Source organism: Tenrec ecaudatus, chromosome 1, assembly GCF_050624435.1.
Source record: "Tenrec ecaudatus isolate mTenEca1 chromosome 1, mTenEca1.hap1, whole genome shotgun sequence".
Taxonomy (NCBI): Eukaryota; Metazoa; Chordata; class Mammalia; order Afrosoricida; family Tenrecidae; genus Tenrec; species Tenrec ecaudatus.
The window spans coordinates 168,006,451-168,013,488 of record NC_134530.1 but is presented as its reverse complement, the minus strand read 5'-3'; the positions used below and the strand labels follow the sequence as shown (position 1 = coordinate 168,013,488).

At 44.7% G+C, this 7,038-nt stretch overlaps 1 pseudogene; it reads right to left on the bottom strand.

The window, feature by feature from the left end:
* Window positions 1–5,631: 5,631 nt before the first annotated feature.
* On the bottom strand, window positions 5,632–6,523 carry LOC142438098 (fructose-bisphosphate aldolase A pseudogene; annotated as a pseudogene).
* Window positions 6,524–7,038: the final 515 nt, after the last annotated feature.

Here is a 7,038-nt window from a genome sequence, read left to right as displayed (position 1 = left end):
TGCCAGAAATACCCTTGAAAATATAACGGAAGTAACTCAAAAATCAAGAGTATATACAAAGCTTAGATTAATTCTAAAAATTATAGCGTATGAAACTTTTGTAATATCTTAACAAAATGAGTGGCTGGAGCTTGAACTCAGCATAAAAATCATGAGGATGGTGCAGCGCCAGGCAGTGTTCTGTTCTGTTGCACATCAGGTGGTGTGTATCTATTGTACATGAGTCTGATCAATTTGAGGGCACCTAACAACAATATTCTTAATTATTAAAATAAATTAATTAATAAATAAAACAATAAAATTAAAAAATATTAGTACTTGAAAATCATGCACCATTTAAAATGAATGCACTACGACTGTAAACCTACACTAGAAAGGCTCCCGCAACACACTGTGGATCTCAGAAGTGATAGACTACGTACATAAGATTTCATAAATATAAATTTTAACATCAAGCAGAACTAAACCATAGGGAGTAACAATGAAGAGCTGTGATAAAACTGTAAATGAAAGAAAAGGGTTATCATGATGTTCTAATATACAGGAAACATAAATGGGTCGGTGCGATGGAAAAGAGGGGGTTCCTAAGGTACTAGCAACATTCGATTGCTTAGCCAGTGGGTGCTACAGTAGTTGAATTTATGAGTATTTATTCAATTGTACATTCTTATCTTATATTCTATATTTCTATATTGCAACTTAAATGTTTTTTTAAATGATACCCACATCAATTTAAGTAAAACAAGAAAAGTTCTGTTCTATCTGTCTTTGCTTATATATGTTTATGTCTTGTATTCTCTCTCTTCTGAAACCCGTTCCTATCTTATCTCAAGCAGCTCTCTGCTCCTTGTGCTTGCTCTTTTTCTTCATGGGCTCAGAGTGATATACAGAGTTCTTAGCATTTCCTCTCGTTCTTGCTCAAACCATTATATGTATTGATGGGGTTGCTAAGAAACTCCGCTGGTCTTCAAATTCTCTCTGCGAAATATTAGCTCTCGGTTTCACTTCCTGCCTTACAATTTCTGTTAGAGATGTGTGCTCAGCATTGCTTTCTACATGTCGTTCAAGATGAAAATAGATTCCCCACAAGTACAAAACATGAATGTCAGCAGCCTTCTTGGTATTCTACTACCTTTATCATTGAAAACGTTTCCGTTTGCTTTTAATGATTTCATTAGTGAAATCACTCATGCTACTGAGAAGAAACTGAATAAAAGACTCAATGTTTCCCCTCCCCCCAGAAGAATTTACTTTAGAGGACAGCACTGAAGCTGCACCTCTGGAAGAGGGACATGTCTGATCAGAGAACACAGGAGCAAATGAAGGGAGAGGAAGAGAGAGTGGAGCACATCCTGGCCCACCAGGCCTTGAGGACGATATCCCCACTCAGAGCAGCCAATCCACAGTGTGGACTATATGGCTGGTCCCATTATGAGACACAACGTCCCTCACTGAGCCACGGCCCTACGGGGCACAACACTGGAGACACAGTGTCGGGACTGCGCTCGGTTTGACCCTACCACACGTAGACAAAACACTAAGGGCTCGGCAGAGCAGCGGGGTGAGCAGAGCAGGTCGGTCTGAAGAAGTGCCAAGGTTAGACTTTGGGGCTAAGGTGAGGCACCCCATCATACTCGACTGGAGGAGACTCTACAGGTCAACAAACAGACCTTGAACTATATACAGGTTTTTCTTCTTTTTAATATTTATTGTCACTTGTTGTTGTTGTCTTCATTTTGATTTCTTTTGTCCCTTTGTCTTGCTATGTCTTGCTTTTAGTGCATATTATTATCTCTGCAGGTTTATCTAGATAAGATAGGCTGGATGAACAGTCTGGAGAAGAAAACAATGGGACCGATGGTTCCAGGGGGACATAGGAGACAGGGAGGTGGTGTTGGCCGACCCAGGAAAAGGGAACAACAAGTGATCCAAAAGGAGGGTGTAGGAGGCCTGGTAGAGATTTATCAAGCGCAATGTAACTGAGAGAAATTACTGAAACCCAATGAAGACTGAGCATGATAGTGGGGCAAGAAGAAAGTAAAAGGAAATAGAGGAAAGAACTAGGAGGCAAAGGGCATTTATAGAGGTCTAAATACGGGAATGTACATATGTAAATGTATCTATATATGATGATGGGGAAATAGATCTACGTGCATATATTTATAGGTTTAGCATTGAGGTAGCAGATGAACATTGGGCCTCCACTCAAGTACTCCCTCAATGCAAGAACACTTTGTTCTATTAAACTGGCATTCCATGATGCTCTCCTTCCCAACACGATTGCTGAAGACAAAGTGGGTGCTTTAGCAAATGTGATGAAGAAAGCTGATGGTACCTGGCTATCAAGAGATAGTGTCTGTGGTCTTAAAGACTTGAAGGTAAACAAGCAGCCATCTAGCTCAAAAGCAACAAAGCCTATGTGGAAGAAGCACAAAAGCCTGTGTAGCCAAGAGGTGTTGAAGGGATCAGGTGTCAGGCATCAAAGAACAAAATTCATATCATTGTGAATGAGGAGGGAGTCCAGAGTGGGGACCCAAAGCCCATCTGTAGGCAATTGGACATCCCCTTACAGAGGGTCATGGGGAGGAGATGAGCCAGTCAGGGTGCAGTGTAGCAACAATGAAACATACAACGTTCCTCTAGTTCTTAAATGCTTTCTTCACCCCCACCCCCATCCCACTATCATGATCCCAATTCTACCTTACAAATCTGGCTAGACCAGAGGATGTACACTGGTACAGATAGGAACTGGAAACACGGGAATCCAGGACAGATGAACCCTTCAGGACCAGTGGTGAGAGTGGTGATACCAGGAGGGTGGAGGGAAGGTGGGGTAGAAAGGGGGAACCAATTACAAGGATCTACATATAACCTCCTCCCTGGGGGACGGACAACAGAAAGGTGGGTGAAGGGAGACATCGGACAGTGTAAGATATGACAAAATAATAATAATTTATAAATTGTCAGGGGTTCATGAGGGAAGGAGGAATGGGGAGGGAGAGGGGAAATGAGGAGCTGATACTCAGGGCTCAGGTAGAAAGCCAATGTTTTGGGAATGAGGAGGACAACAAATGTACCAATGTGCTTGACATACAATGGATGGATGGATGGATTATGATAAGAGTTGTATGAGCCCCCAATGAAATGATTTTTTAAAAGACTCAGTGCTATAGGAACACTAGTCCCCACACTGGACTAGTGAGTCCACGCACGTCTGATTCTAACTGTGAACGTGAGAAGGGACAGGACGAGAGTGTGTGGGACAGAGGACATGGGTTGTGTTTGATTCTGTTGTTGTTGGGTGCCGGCGAGTTGTGGTGCCTTCAGAGCAAACAAGGGTACACTGCCTGGTGCTTTGCCATCTCACATGCTTCTTACTTTTGAGTCCATCACTGCAGCTACTGGGTCAATCCATTCTGGAGATTTTTTTGCAGCCCCAATACTTTACATGATGTTCTTCTACAGGGACTGGTCTCTCCTGGCAACATGTCCAAAGTCCATGAGGCATAGGCTCATCAAACTTACCTCTAAGGAGCATTCTGAATGTACTTCTTATGAGACAAATTGGTTCTTTTGGCAGTTCATGGTACTTCCAATATTTTTTGCCCCCATGATAATTCAAATGCATCGATTCTTCTTCAGTCTTCCTAAGTCAATGTTCAATTTTCACATGTATGTGAAGTAATTAAAATACTTGGACCAAGTATGATTATCTATATTATTATAAACCTATCATACTTAAGACAGGTTGCACTGGAAAAATTATGCAGATGAAGAGAATAGATTAAAGAGTTCAGAAACAGATATTCATCTATATGGACATTCGAGTTGTAGTAAAATTGGAATGACAGCTACGTGGTACTGATCAACTGACTATCCCTGAAAAAAAAAAAAATTTATCCCATCTCACATCACACAGAGAAATAAAACCCAAGGGTATTTCTATTATTTATCCAAATGTGAAAGATAAAACAGTTCAGTGATCCCTAGATCAGCAACATGAGCACCAACCCAACGCAATTGAGAGTATTCCAGTTCACGGGACAGAGTGGAACAGTCCCTGAAGGTTTCAGAGACTGTAACTCTTTAAGGGTGACAGACAGCCTCATCTTTCTCCCATCGAGTGGCTATTTGGGTTGAAGTGCGTACAAGTAACCCCCGATGCTCCTTCCCATGGGCACACAACAGGAAATTCTTTTGAAATACAAATAATTATGCCACTACCTGATGTAAAGAATCGAGAATTTGCTGTTTTTCTGTGTGAGTGTCCAGGGTCACACTGTACTGTCCAGGGTCCAACAGTCTTTCTAAAGGAATTCTAAAAGCCGTTACGATCTAATGAAAAATATGTTGTGCTCAGAAGCTCAGAGACCTCCAGACAATCTACATACCGTGACAAAAGGTGTGGAGCCTCTCCTTTGTGTAGACTGGATTCAACAAAACTTAGCAGGTCAAGTATTCAAGATAAAGCATGTCAACCTTCATCTGGAGGTTATGGAAAACATGGTGGAGACACAAAAACTCACATGCATTGCATACTGTCACCAGGGGAAAAAAAGTTGTCCATATCAGGATAAGTTGGTATAGAGATGCTTGTGTCAGGGTGAGGCCTAGTTTGACTTGAATCCTAGTTTCTTACTGCTCTTGGGAGAACAGATTCCTCCAAGAGACACATTATGCAACAAAGTATGGAATAATTTCATCTGGAAGGGAAAGTGCAGTTCATCAAAGAACTGCACTTGACAAGAGTTTCAAGCGGGTAGTGCAGAAGAGAAGCCAGCGCATCCTGCCCCCTCCTGGGTTTCCTTTTGTTACCCCCTTTCCCCGCTGCCTTAACCCATGAGTCCGCTTCTGTGCAGCTGTTCCACTGGGCAGTTTCTAAGTGGTGTCTACCCAGCCTCTGTGCAGCTGTTCCGCTGGTCAGTTTCTAAGTGGTGTCTACCCAGCCTCTGTGCAGGTGTTCCGCTGGTCAGTTTCTAAGTGGTGTCTACCCAGCCTCTGTGCAGCTGTTCCGCTGGGCAGTTTCTAAGTGGTGTCTACCCAGCCTCTGTGCAGCTGTTCCGCTGGGCAGTTTCTAAGTGGTGTCTACCCAGCCTCTGTGCAGCTGTTCCGCTGGTCAGTTTCTAAGTGGTGTCTACCCAGCCTCTGTGCAGCTGTTCTGCTGGTGTGTTTCTAAGTGGTGTCTACCCAGCCTCTGTGCAGCTGTTCCGCTGGTGTGTTTCTAAGTGGTGTCTACCCAGCCTCTGTGCAGCTGTTCTGCTGGTGTGTTTCTAAGTGGTGTCTACCCAGCCTCTGTGCAGCTGTTCTGCTGGTGTGTTTCTAAGTGGTGTCTACCCAGCCTCTGTGCAGCTGTTCTGCTGGTGTGTTTCTCATTCTCAGTAGGAAGGTTCTCCTTTCCTGGGCTCTCCTGACTCAACTATTTTGCTACCAAAAACTTGTACTAGAAAAAGCACCTCCTCTTCAAATTCACCAGATCATCACGCCAGTGATTAGACATTTTATAAGAATCCACTCACCCTCATGAAAAGATCACTGAAGATATGGGAGGACATGTGGTGCCTGGCTACCAGAAAGACTAGCGTCTGAGGTCTTCCAGGCTTGTCTGCAAACAAGCAGCCATCCAAGTGAGGATCAACTAAGCCCACATGGAAGAAGCATCCAAGCCTGAGACAGGAAGGTGACTCCGGTAACAGCAGGGGGCACGGTGCGGCGCAGTGCGGTGACGGTTGCCATGGCAATCTCCTCGTGGGAAAACTTCTGTGTGCAGGCATGGCCAGGGGTGACCATATTGGGCTTCAGCAAGGTGCCTTCCAGGTAGACGTGGTGGTCACTCAGGGCCTTGTAGACAGCAGCCAGCCCCTTCTCAGTGACATACTGGCAGCGCTTCAGGTCATGGTCACCATCGGGGAGGATCTCGGGCTCCACAATGGGCACAATGCCATTCTGTTGGCAGATGCTGGCATAACGGGCCAGCACGTTGGCATTTTCCATGATGGCGAGGGATGAAGGGGTATGTTCGCCAATCTTCAGCACACAGCGCCACTTGGCAAAGTCAGCGCCATCTTTCTTGTACTGGGCACAGCGCTCAGACAGCCCCTCCAACCCTTGGGTGGTGGTCTCGCCGTTCGTTCCTGCCAGGGGCACCACACCCTTGTCGACCTTGATGCCCACGATCCCGCCCTTGGATTTGATAACTTGGGGGAAGGGGCGCGCGCCGTCCGCCTTCTGGTACAGAGTCTCATGGAAGAGGATGACGCCCCCAATGCAGGGGTTCACCCGGTCAGCAGCGGTCAGCAGCAGCTGGCGGTAGAAGCGGCGATTCTCTTCGGTGTTCTCGGTCCCAATGGACTGCAGCCGCTTGGCAATGCTTCCAGTGGACTCATCCGCAGCCAGGATGCCCTTGCCGGGAGCCACAATGCGATGGGCAATGTCCAACAGCTCCTTCTTCTGCTCTGGGGTGAGCGCTGGGTATGGGTAGGGCATGGTGGCAAGTTCCTTCCTGGAGGCTGAAAGAAGCAGCAGCCAGTGGAATCATCAGCGAGTGAGTGCGAGTTGTTCAAGTTTTAAGAGCAATGTTCTTTTCGATTGAGATTTTTTTCCGTTTTGTTATTGCTGTTAGTATTTTGGTTTGGTTTTGTGTAGTTTTCTGTATAAGAAATCTGAGATAGGTAAATCTAGAGAGACACTACTTAGATTAATGGTTCCTTGGTGGTATGATCAGAGAAGCTGAGGAAGAGCAGGGAGCTAATAACAATGGGTACAAGGAAGAAGAAAATGATCATTGATTGTGGCAATGATCATGCAACTCTTCTAGATATGAGTGAACTATTGAATTGTATGACATGTGGATTATGTGCCAATAAAACTGTTTTTAAAAAAGAATACAGTCACTAAGTTGCACAAAATCTTCCATCAGAGAACATCTCTGATGTATGTGTCAAGAGCACTAGGAAATTAGTAGGGCAGTGGAATCTAAAACATGTGAAACAGGAAGGAGTTAAGCCCTACTTCCAAAGCAGGCTTAGATATTTTTAAATG